The sequence below is a fragment of the Rhinolophus sinicus genome, chromosome 13 (genome assembly GCF_057876585.1).
Source record: "Rhinolophus sinicus isolate RSI-liver-muscle chromosome 13, RSI-T2T, whole genome shotgun sequence".
Taxonomy (NCBI): domain Eukaryota; kingdom Metazoa; phylum Chordata; class Mammalia; order Chiroptera; family Rhinolophidae; genus Rhinolophus; species Rhinolophus sinicus.
This window is the reverse complement of record NC_142513.1, coordinates 4761986-4774079: the sequence shown is the minus strand read 5'-3', so window position 1 is coordinate 4774079 and position 12094 is coordinate 4761986. Positions and strand designations below refer to the sequence as shown.

Sequence of the window (12094 nt, the reverse complement as noted above, 5' to 3'; positions counted from 1 at the left end):
GTGGGAGGCCTAGGCAGGTGCAGCTCGGGAGATGAGCTGGGGACATGCTGCCAGCCTGTAGTGTCCCCAGCGTGTAGTGGCAGGCTCTCGCAGGCTATGTCACCACCCGGTGAAGGTCAGCGGGGTGGTTAGGAGTGAAGAACCTGAGGCAGTCGGGGCACCTGTGCCTTGACCTGTGTCCTTTGCCCCTTCTGCACGCACCCCAAGCCATAGCCATGCCAGGTTCCACCCACACCTCCTCTCTCGGGGGCTGGGGGGGGGGGACAGCCCTAACCGCCACAGTTTGGAGGCCAGACGGTGTCTCTGTTTATTTTCTCCTTGCCATGAATTCTCTCTTCTTAGAAAATAAAAGGACTTTCTTTTTTTTTTATTTAAAGAAAAAGAGGAAGAGGGTAAAAACTCAGAAAAGTAAAAGGCCAAATCCCACCACCAGTAGCAAATTGTACTTCTTACAAATGGTAGCTCTTGAACTAGATTTGGAACAAGTCTACAGCCAAAGGGACAGTGGAAGCAGAGAAGTTCTCAAGGGAAAGGAGCCCTGGAAGCTTCGGAAGCAGAGATTTTAATAATTGTTGTCAATACTGGCGGTTTATGAAGCACTTGCCATGTGCTGGGCACTGGGCTAAGTGTATTACCTATTACCCAGCATCCTCCCAAAGGCCTCTTTCACAGAAGAGGAAATTGAGGCACAGGGAGGTCAGGTGGCTTGTGCCAGGGCGCGTTGTTTACAAGCTGTGGGGCTGGCCCTGGCCCTCAAGCCTGTTTCTTTCTCCAAAGCTTCCTAACCGCTGCCCTTCACTGCCTCTCTTTAGGTCTGGGATTTGAGAAAGTTTGCAGAGTGAGATTTCTGGGATGAGTTGGGGCCTGAGGCAGATAGAGCCTCCTCTTCTGGTTTCCAGAGTCTTCCAGATTTTGGCGTGGTCCACGTAGGACTATTTCAAGCTGGCTGGAGAAGGGAAATTATTATTAATTTTTTTGATTTCTTGTTCCTTGGATTCTTCCAAAGTGAGTTGGCTCCAGCAAACCTGCACTCAACTATCTTCTTGCTTTTTAAATTTATTAATATTTTTTAAAATTTTTATTTTTTCCCACTTTTTCAAACTTTGTTAAGGAAAAAGCAATGCTGATAAATGTCTAGAACACAGTCAATTTTCTGGGATTCTTCCGTTGAAAATGTGACATTTGATTTCCAAACTCATGCCAGAGCGTGCATGGTTCCCACTTGCACCAAGTAGGTGAAAGGCTGAAATCCTAACATGTTCGTCTTCCGACTTTCCCCAGTTGGTGGTCCGTCTTTGGATCGGCTGTGACTGCCTGAACAGAGACGGTGGCTTCATTCACTCCTGTCACTAGCTCTCTGAGCTCTTCTGTGTCCAGCAGTCGCAGAATTACAGCAGCTTCATTAAGAATTGTGTCTCCTGTATCAAAACCAAGAGCATGCTTGTCTAAAACAACAGGCAAGTCCTCTTTGGTGTGATTTGCTTTAGCTCCCGCATCCTGCATCAGGCGCTCCTGGACCAAAATGCGAATTGCCTTAAGCATCGCCAGGTAGTCAGCATGGCGCTGAATCTGAAGGTTAGGCAAAGCCATGACACCAGCCGTAAAATCAGGATTCTTTACGTGCAGGTGGATCTACCGCTCTGCATTGTTAGCTGCACGGTCAGCATTTTTTGTATCATCAGGTACCAAGTCCTGGTATTTTTCAGCGTTATCTCCATATTCAAGTCTAACATGCAAACTAGGAAGCCAGTCAGTTGCTTCTTGTTGGCCTTGAATCTTGAAAGGACAATTACCATCTCTGAGATACTTTTCAAAGAACTTGGCCAGTCACTGCTGTGGATGTTTCTTAAATTACCTCTGTCTTCAGCCTTGTAGTGTCTGATTTTCTGGTGTTCAGGCCACACAATAAAGTGTCTAAATTCTGGTTTGTCTTTCTAGTTAAAGCCAGCAGGTTGTGGTAGTCGAGGGCAGTTGGCTTGCCTTGGGACATCATTCCCACTGCTTCTCGCTCTGGGCCCACGGACTTTGGCCGGGAGAAGAGAGGCCAGGAGGTGCGGGCAGCGGGCAATGGCAGCGAGATGGCCTTCTGGGTTTTTTTGTTTAGATGAGAGGGAAGCAGAGTACCGTTGACCCTGCCAGCGGGCAAGTTCCCTGGACTTGGGAAGGAAGAGAGTCCCTTCTCATGCTGACTGTGGGAAGAGGCAGACCGGAAAGAGTCAAGGTCAGTTCACCCAGGGATAAGTGCTAAAAAGACAAGAAAGCAGGGTAAGGTGTTAGGGACTGCTTCGGGTGAGATCAGGGAGGACTTCTCTGAAGAGGTGCCCTGACGAGGTCCTGTTCTCTGAAGAGGCTCCCTTTAGGTGGAGCCCTGAATGATGGGAAAGAACTAGCTACGGGAGAAGCTGGCAAAAGAGGGTTGGTTGCAGGCGGAGGGAGAAGCAGGTGTTAAGATTTGGAGGATGAACAAGAGCTGGCCAGGGAAAGAGGGGAAGGGGGTGTTGGGAGGACAGGCACCCCCAGAAGAAGGAACTGTATGGCCTGTCATAAGGAATTTCTCTAAGTCCATGGAAGTTTCCTCCATTGTCAGCTGTGTCATCTGATTCTATGCCCCAGTGGTCTCCCCGGCCTGTGACCCAGGGAGCCCACTCAGTGGCCAAGGAACACAGCCGTACGTCCCTGCAGAGAGTGGGGCTGTGTGTGTCACCCTGCTCTCGGCGAGGAAAGGAAGTGGTGGGTAACGAAGGTGTGGTCCCGCGTACCCCACCACCACCACGGGGACTCTCACTCTAGGGCTTGCTTACTAGATGCCTTCACCCTTAGGCTTAGCAACCGAGAGGCAGACAGCCCAAGGGGGGAGGATGCAGCCTGCCCAGCTGCCAGCTCAGGGCTCAGAGCGGGAGGGAAGAGCAGGCTTTGCTGAGAAAGCATGAGCAGTCACTTAGAAAATGCTTTCTTTTTTCTTTCTTTTCCTCTTTCTGGTTCAGAGCAAAAGGCACCGCCTTATGCTGGAGGCAATGTCAGGTTGTTTTCCAAAAGTGAAAATTGATATTTGCTCTCTGAGCTGTGTTGACCTTCATTTTAGTGGCCCTCCAGGCAAGCAAATAAGAAAATATCAGTTTCCGGAATGGGAGTGCAGAGAGATGCAATAATTGAGGGGCAGCAACCCAACATTTAGTATGGATGATTTGTTTAAATATTCATTGGGTCTGTTTAAACATTCCGAAAAACCAAAATTATATCCTGGGGAGGCAGTCGAGTGCATATTTAAACAGCCAAGTGCATGGGTCATGGAGACGTGGGTTTCTTACTTTTGTCTCTTACCTGCGCTGAGAATTTGGGCGCGTCTTTATCCTTTGTATGCCTCGGTTTACTTGCATAGAAACCTTTCTCAAAGAATTGTGCAAATAGTAGATACTCAGTATGTGCTTGAATATACATAAGGTGCTTAGGAGAGTACCCGGACATAACTGTTCATGAAGTTTAAACTATTAATACGATAGTGATAATAATTGGTGTAGTAGTTGTATTAGTGAGTGGTAGATGACAGAGCCAGACTTTGTAAGTTCAGTTGCCTGGCTCTGCCACTCATCAGCTCTGTGACCTTAGGCAAGTTACTTGACTTCTCTGAGCCTTGGTTTTCTCTACAAAATGGAGATGAGAGTAAAACGTGGTTATTATGAAGATGAATAAGAACTTAGAACTCGTGCAGAGGGAGCGCTACATGGTGTTGTTACGTTATTGTGAGTATATTGTTATTGTCGTCATTGTCATAGTTATTCTAGCACTAGAAAGTATTCTAATCGAGAGTAGGACCTTGGTCTGATTCTCTACTATTAATATATCCCTGCGGTTTACCCCAGTGCTGGGCACATAGTAGGTCCTCGGTAAATTTTCACCTGCTTTGTTGAATAAATGAAATGGACGGTGATGTTTCTGCATAGGTGGAAAGACCCCGAGTCCCTCTGTGTGCTGAGCACTCAGGTGAGTCTAGAACAGAAGCCCCTGTCCCTTGGCTCCACGTAGGACCATATTTTGTTTCCCCCAAATGCACAGTACTCGGCAGATGGGGTGCCAGGGCTCCTCGTTCCCTGGGCACTCGCAGCACTAAACACCAGCCTTGTCTCTACCAGCAGGGTCACCACTGGTTCAGGAGCCTGGATCTCATTGGGGACCTACTGTGTTCATTTGCATCTCCTGTGGCTTCTACATAGTAGGTACTCAGGCAGGGTTGATGCAATAGTATTGATGCACATAGGTGACACCCAATAATGGCATTTTGATGGAGTTTTGTGTTCGCACAACTGATGGTAGGGGATAAGAGGTTCAAATTTTTCTTCTCTAGCTGGGGCACACAAGCTGTTGGGGGGCAGAGCTGGATTAGGGGCTGGGCCAGCTGAGTTGCCACAGAGAGAGGCTGCTAGCATCCCTAGGATACTAACTTAGGTTGGCATGATGAGACCTTCCCTCAAATAATAATTGTCACCAGACTTCCTCCCGAGGAGGGTGTGCCAGTGCACTGAGGAGGGCATGCAACTATAGACCAGAGCTGAATTGCTCTAGAGCAGGGGTGTCAAAACTGTGGCCCACGGGCCAACTGCGGTCTGCAGTCCATTGTTAATTGGCCCGCAGCAAATTCCAAAAATATATTTAATTTACTTAAATAAACCAGGTGAGGCAATACCTACTTCACCTCGAGTGAGTGGCCCAGTTGTTTGTGTATTTTACCGCATGTGGCCCTTGGTAAAAAACGTTGAAAAAAGTTTGGACACCCCTGCTCTAGAGAATAAACCATAGGGTTCCCTCTGGCATTACTTTCTGGTTGGAAAGCCAGTAGAACTTTTAGCCTGCTTCCCAAGGTGGTCCTGTCTGGAGCTGGCAGTGATGTGCCAGGGGAAACATGCAGCCACAGCTTAAACATGACATGTCTTTCAAAGCTGGTTAGAAGCCCCTTTAAGACAAGTTAAGACAAGTATTGGTATGTTGTGGAGTAGAATGACAAACTTCTTCATAGATTTTTTAAGTTAAAACACAAGACTTCACAAAAATGCTAAGCCTGCTTCATCCAAATCATCTAGACCCTCAGATAACTTGTTTGCTTTTTCCCTTTGCACTTAGGAGTATTTTGGTAGACGTGTTTATGATGTATAGATATTCTTAAAATCCTGAATGGGACCCAGCCAACTGGCTATCTCTCTCTCTCTGGCACTTAAATTTATTTTTATTTTTCAATTAAATTTTTTTTCGATATTATTTTATATTCATTTCAGGTAAAATTCACTTGTAAAGCCATATGGTCCAGGACTTTTGTTTGTTGGGAGTTTTTTGATAACTGATTTGATTTCATTAGCAGTGATCAGTTGGTTCAGATTTTCTGTTTCTTCTTGATTCAGTCTTGGAAGATTGTACCTGTCTAGGTATTTATCCATTTCTTCCAGGTCGTCCAATTTGTTGACATATAGTTGCTTGTAGTGTTTTCTTATAATCCTTTGTATTTCTATGGTGTCTGTTGTCACTTCTCTTTCATGTCCGATTTTATTTATTTGGGTCTTCTTTTTTTCTTGATGACTGTGGCTAAAGGCTTATCAATTTTGTTTATCATTTCAAAGAACCAGCTTTTTGTTTTATTGATCTTGTGTATTTTTTTTTAAGACTCTATTTCGTTTATTTCGGCTCTGAGCTTTATTGTTTTCTTCCTTCTACTCACTTTGGGCTTTGTTTGCTGTTCTTTTTCTAGTTCCTTTAAGTATGAGTTCAGATTGTTTATTTGAGATTTTTTCCCCTGTTTCTTGAGGTAGGCCTGTATTGCTATGAATTTCCCTCTAAGGACAGCTTTTGCTGTGTCCCATAGATTTTGGGTTCTTGTGTTTTCATTTTCATTTGTCTGAAGGTATCTTTTGATTTCTTCCTTGATCTTATTGTTAACCCATTCATTGTTTAGTAGCATGTTATTTAGCTTGTGTGTGTTTGTATTTTTCAGTTTTTTTCCTTGTAATTAATTTCTAGTTTCATACCACTGTGGTTGGAAAAGATGCTTAATGTGCTTTCAGTCTTCTTAAGTTTAATTGAGAGACTTGTTTTGTGGCCTTACATGTGTTCTGTCTTGGAAAATGTTCCATGTGCAGTTGAAAATAATGTATATTCTGCTGCTTTGGGGTGAAATGCTCTACAAATATCTGATTTAGTGTGTCATTTAAAGCTGCTGTTTCCTGTTGATTTTGTTTGGAAGCTCTGTCCACTGGTGTCAATGGGGTATTAAAGTCTTGCTACTATGACTGTATTACTGTCAATCTTTCCCTTTATGTTGATCAATATTTGCTTTATATATTTAGGTGCTCCTATATTGGGTGCATAGATGTTTTACTAGGGTTATATCCTCTTGTTGGATTGATCCTTTTATCGTTATGTCTCTTATTATAGTCTTTGATATAAGTATTGCTACTCCAGATTTTTCTTCATTTCCATTTGCATGAAATATCTTTTTCCATCCCTTTACTTTCAGTCTGTGTGTGTATTTCAATCTGAAGTGGGTCTCTTGTAGACAGCATATGTTAGGGTCTTGTTTTCTTATTCATTCAGCTACCCTATGTCATATATATATAAAATTTTTATTGCAGAGTATTGGGGAACAGTGTGTTTTTCCAGGACCCATCAGTCATTGTCCTTCAACCTAGCTGTGGAGGGCGCAGCTCAGCTCCAAGTCTAGTCACCATTTTCAATCTTAGTTGCAGGGGCACAACCCACGATCCCATGCAGGAGTTGAACCAGCAACCTTGTTTTTAAGAGCCCGTACTCTAACCAATTGAACCATCTTGCCATCCCTCCAGCAGCTCAGCAGCATCTCGTTGCCTTGACTCTAGTTGTGGAGGGCGCAGCTCACTGGCCCAGGTGGGAATCGAACTGGCAACCCTGTTATTCAGAGCTCGTGCTCTAACCAACTGAGCCATCTGGCCGTCCTACCCTGTCTTTCGATTGGAGTATTTAATCCATTTACATTTAAAGTGATTATTGATAAGTACATAGTTATTGCCATTTTATTAGTCATATTTATGTTCATTTCCCCCCCCTCTTTTTCTTAAAGAAGTCCCTTTAACATTTCTTATAATACTGGGCTGGTGATGATGAATTCCTTTAGCTTTTTCTTGTCTGGGAAACTCTTTATCTCTCCTTCAATTTTGAGTGATAGCCTTGCTGGGTAGAATAGTCTTGGTTGTAAGTTGTTGCTTTCATCACTTTGAACATTCTGTGCCAGACCCTTCTGGCCTGCAAAGTTTCTGTTGAGAAATCAGCTGACAGTCTTATGGGAGCTCCCTTGTAAGTAACTAGTTGCATTTCTCTTGCTGCTTTTAGGATTCTCTCTGTCTTTAACCTTTGCCGTTTTAATTATTATGTTTCTTGGTGTGGGCCTCTTTAGGTTCATCTTATTCAGGAGTCTCTGTGTGCTTCCTGGTCTTGTATGTCTACTTCCTTCCTGGCCATCTCTCTTTAATTCTTCCTGTGAGACTGATTTCTGGAAATAGGTGACTTCTTTGATCTTGAACTTCCTCAGAGGAGAGGGCTAGAGTTAAGCTCTATGCCTAACTCTATGATCCATTAACACCAGTGGGGCATTTAGGAGGCAGAGTTTTTTGGTTTCCGGGACAAAAACCACAATCACAACTTGTTAAAGCCATAAAAAGGATAATGTTTGGTTCATTGGGAAGCACAGGGATGGATTCATGGATTTATTTGTTGTCATCAGAACTCTTTTTCTGGCTCTTCTCTCTCTTTCTCTATCTGGCCTTTTGCTATTCTTCCACAGAGAGACTTCCTTTATGCAGCTGTGCAAAGGTGGGGAGGGTCATGGAGACTGACCGAGCCAGGCTTATGCACAGTGCAGCTTTGCCCATGGCAAGCACAGAGGCAGTAGAGAGCTAGGATTTCTCAGTGTCTGCCTATAAAATCCCTGGGCAGGGCTGTGATTGGTCCAGCCTGATTGGATCATATGTATATGTGTAGGGCAATGAGAATGACTAGGGAGATGGAGGACTGTGATTGGCCAGGCCGGGCTTACTGTCTCTCTCTGAGGTCCATGATGGGGAAGTGTATGATTGACAACCCAGCAGAATCACATGGAAGGAGGGGCAACTCCCCAAAGGTAGGAGGGAGTCATTTACCAGCGTGAGGGAAGAGCATTGGGCAGAAATAAGCCACAGACATCCACCACGCAGCAGCTGTTCTAACTTGGAGAAATGGGAAGGCACTCACTATCTTCTTGTGGTGTTAGCCTCAGGTAGGTGTGAGCCCTGATCTTCATTGAAAGACAGTGAATTTTAGGGGTTTCCACATCCTCAGGGGCCTATCTACCTCCTCAGGAGAATGTTAAAATGAGAAAACTTGTTTCCATGACTAGAACATGAGTTGGTTCTGATTTCTTTACATGATAAGAGATTAGAATGTTCTAGAGCAAATTGTTTGATCTTGTTGCTAGTTTCTAATTCTGTGTGTACAGTGATCCAAAGGCTGGTTGTATAGCTTGACCAACTGGTGCACTGAAGAAAGGCTCAGGAACAAAACTTTTCAAGTATGTAATGGTTTTAAGCCAGAGGCCACAAAGTGATAGAATGCTTTCTTTGGCCAGCACAGAGTTTAGGAAAAAAGAAATTCAAATGCTTGCCAACATTTAAGAATGGGAATATTTCACATGAAAACGTGGATTTCTGGCTTCTCTAGGAAAAGCAGAAGATCTTGCCATGATGGCCCCTGGGCTGCCCATGGCCACAATTGGCTGGAGCTGAGGAGTAGCGACCACTTTAGACAGAATGTAATGCTCTAATTTGCCACGGTCTCCACCACTCCCTATTACCTATCCTTGGACCACTTCATTCATTCATTCCCATTAACTGTGTGGCCTCTGTAAGCATTTGCCCTTGCAAGTCCTGTGTTTTACAACTAATTCCCTGAGTAAAATCTCCGAAGAACCAGGTCTTTCTTTATCTAGCTTTGGGACCCGAGACAAGTTACTTCCATTCTCTAAACCTCAGTTTTATAATCTGCAAGTTGGGGATGAAATACATACTTTATTTAATCAGTTTTTATTGAGCATCTTTTTTTTTTTTAGGTACTGGGTTTACACCAGTGAACAAATGGACTTGTTGGGGATAGACGAGGTGTTAGTAAGGCCAGGAGTACCCGTTGGGCAGGTGGTTAAATGACATACTGTCTCTAAACCACTGAGTCCAGGGCTTGGCAAACTATGGCTCATGGGACAAATCTAGCTACCACCTGCTTGGGTAAATAAAGTGCGATCAGAGCACAGCCACACACACTGTTTTGCATATTGTCTGTAGCACTACTGACTGACTGTGTACGACGCCACCATTGAGTAGTTGCAACAGAGACCATATGACTCGCAGAGCCTGAAATATTTATTATCTGCCCTTTACAGAAAAAGTTTGCCAGTTCCTGCTGTAGCTCGAAGCCTGGATAAACAGAAGGAACTCCATAAATTGCAGCTCACTAACTGTGCAAATGGCTCCCTCCCGACACTGTGGCTGCTCTTCCCAGGCTGGGAGCCTGTAATCACTCACTGCGCCCCACCCTCTAAGCCCCCTGCGTTTCTGTTTGCTTGTCAAACAGCCATGTTCCTTGTTTAGGCAAAACTGCAGAAGTGGTGTTGGCTACCTCTTCATACAGGTTTCATAGAAAGTTTAACATGGCCCCAATCACGGGCAGAGGTGGGGTTTGCCCACTGTCCCTTTCTGTGTGTCGGATCAGGTTAATCAGACCAAATCAAATACAGGATTAGGCAGGCTGCAGCTTGAAGGCCCACGGAGAAAGGGCTGGATCTGTGTTGACTTACATTTTTCAATGGGGTGTGTGAGGTTTTATGGTCTCATCAATGGTTCTGCCCTTGTGCCAGCTCCCATAGCCTGACTTCGTGCCAGAGACCTAGCTCTCAACCACTTGGGGAGATTTGTTTTCACCCCAGCACTGGGGTGCCCATCAGCACAGACCTACAGCCTGGGGAGTCACGGGGAGAGAGCAGGTGCTACCCAAACACATGGAGCCACAGCAAAGGGCCCGGGTGGGTGGCCACGAAGGTCAGCGGAGTCCTTGGGCAGGGCTGGCTTCATAGGCACATGACCGGGCAGTCACACAGGGCCCCCACTACCACCCGCCCTGCTCAAAAAGGCCCCACGCTCTATTTAATACTCTGTTGTCAGTGTCTTAAAATTCTTAATAATTTTTCAAATTTGCGTTTTGCACAGGGCCCTGCAAACTATGTAGCCAGTCCTGCCCTTGGGGGTATGGGACCAGCCTGGATTTGTTTTGGAGGGCCCCGAGGGGCATTGGGATGTTTATGGACGTGCTGGAGAATTGGAAATAACCTGGTTTCCTAGGGGGCTTCAGAGCTCCTGGTTCCTGCCTTCATGAGCTCTTCATGGGTGGACAGGGAGTTCGTAGGGTGGCTGGGGTTGGAGACAAAGCGGATGTCCCTTTGCTCTCTGGCCGCTGACGGGACAAATGCATAATAACTACTTCATTCACTGAGGGCCAAGCACTTTGCCTTCATCATCTCACTCACTCCTGTGGAACTCTGTGGAGTGGGCACTATTGTGTGGGATTTGAGGATCAGCTCGGGAAGGAATTTGCTAGAGGTCACACAGCTAGTAACCATGTGGAGTGGGGCTTTGGCTCTCTGAGCTCAGATCGCCAGAGAAAGTCATCTAATCTCTCAGGTCTTAGTTTCCCAGTCTGAAAAATTGAAGCAATTAAAGCTATTTTGTAGCATCAGTGGGAAGATTGGAGAAGGACTATATAGTGCCTACCACACAGTGTGTAGTCCATGCTCACTGGATGCTCCCTGTGATGGTGGTGACGGTGGTGACGGTGATGGTGGTGACGGTGATGGTGGTGACGGTGGTGACGGTGGTGACGGTGATGGTGGTGACGGTGATGGTGGTGACGGTGATGGTGGTGACGGTGGTGATGGTGGTGACGGTGGTGGTGGTGATGGTGATGGTGGTGATCGTGATGGTGGTGATGGTGGTGACGGTGATGGTGGTGACGGTGATGGTGGTGATCGTGATGGTGGTGATGATGGTGACGGTGGTGGTGGTGATGGTGGTGATGATGGTGATCGTGATGGTGGTGACGGTGGTGGTGGTGATGGTGGTGATGATGGTGATCGTGATGGTGGTGACGGTGGTGGTGGTGATGGTGGTGATGGTGGTGATCGTGGTGATGGTGATGGTGGTGACGGTGATGGTGATGGTGGTGATCGTGGTGATGGTGATGGTGGTGACGGTGGTGATGGTGATGGTGGTGATCGTGATGGTGGTGACGGTGATGGTGGTGATGGTGATGGTGGTGATGGTGATGGTGGTGATGGTGGTGATGATGGTGATGGTGGTGACGGTGGTGATGGTGATGGTGGTGATGGTAGTGATGGTGATGGTGGTGACGGTGGTGGTGGTGACGGTGGTGGTGGTGATGGTGGTGATGGTGATGACGGTGATGGTGGTGACGGTGGTGGTGGTGATGGTGGTGATGATGGTGATCGTGATGGTGGTGACGGTGGTGATGGTGATGGTGATGGTGGTGATGGTGATGGTGGTGATGGTGGTGGTGATGGTGGTGACGGTGGTGGTGGTGATGGTGGTGACGGTGATGGTGGTGATGGTGGTGATGGTGGTGATGGTGGTGATGGTGGTGACGGTGATGGTGGTGACAGTGATGGTGGTGATGTTGATGATGGTGATGGTAGTGATGGTGGTGATGGTGGTGATGATGGTGATGAGAATAGTGATGATGTCAGACTATTGGACTGTTTCTAGTTCTAACTTTTCTGACCCTCATTGACCCCCCCAAAAGGACACATTTTTCACCACATAATGGGGTAATGTTCTTTTGCTTCCAGAGTATATTCATGTCCTATGGCTGCCATAACAATTTATCACTAACTGGGTGGCTTAAAGCAACAGAAATCTATTCTCTCATAGTTCTGGAGATCAGAACTCAAAAATTAAGAAAGACTCTGGGGGAGAAACTGCCCATTCCAGCCCTTAGCTTGTGGTGGCTGCCAGCTGCCCTGGTGTCCCTTGGCTGTGGCCTC

At 46.1% G+C, this 12094-nt stretch overlaps 1 pseudogene; it reads right to left on the bottom strand.

Annotated features, from left to right (window-relative positions):
- Positions 1-1251: 1251 nt before the first annotated feature.
- Positions 1252-1990, bottom strand: LOC109444605 (tRNA-splicing ligase complex subunit RTRAF pseudogene; annotated as a pseudogene).
- Positions 1991-12094: the final 10104 nt, after the last annotated feature.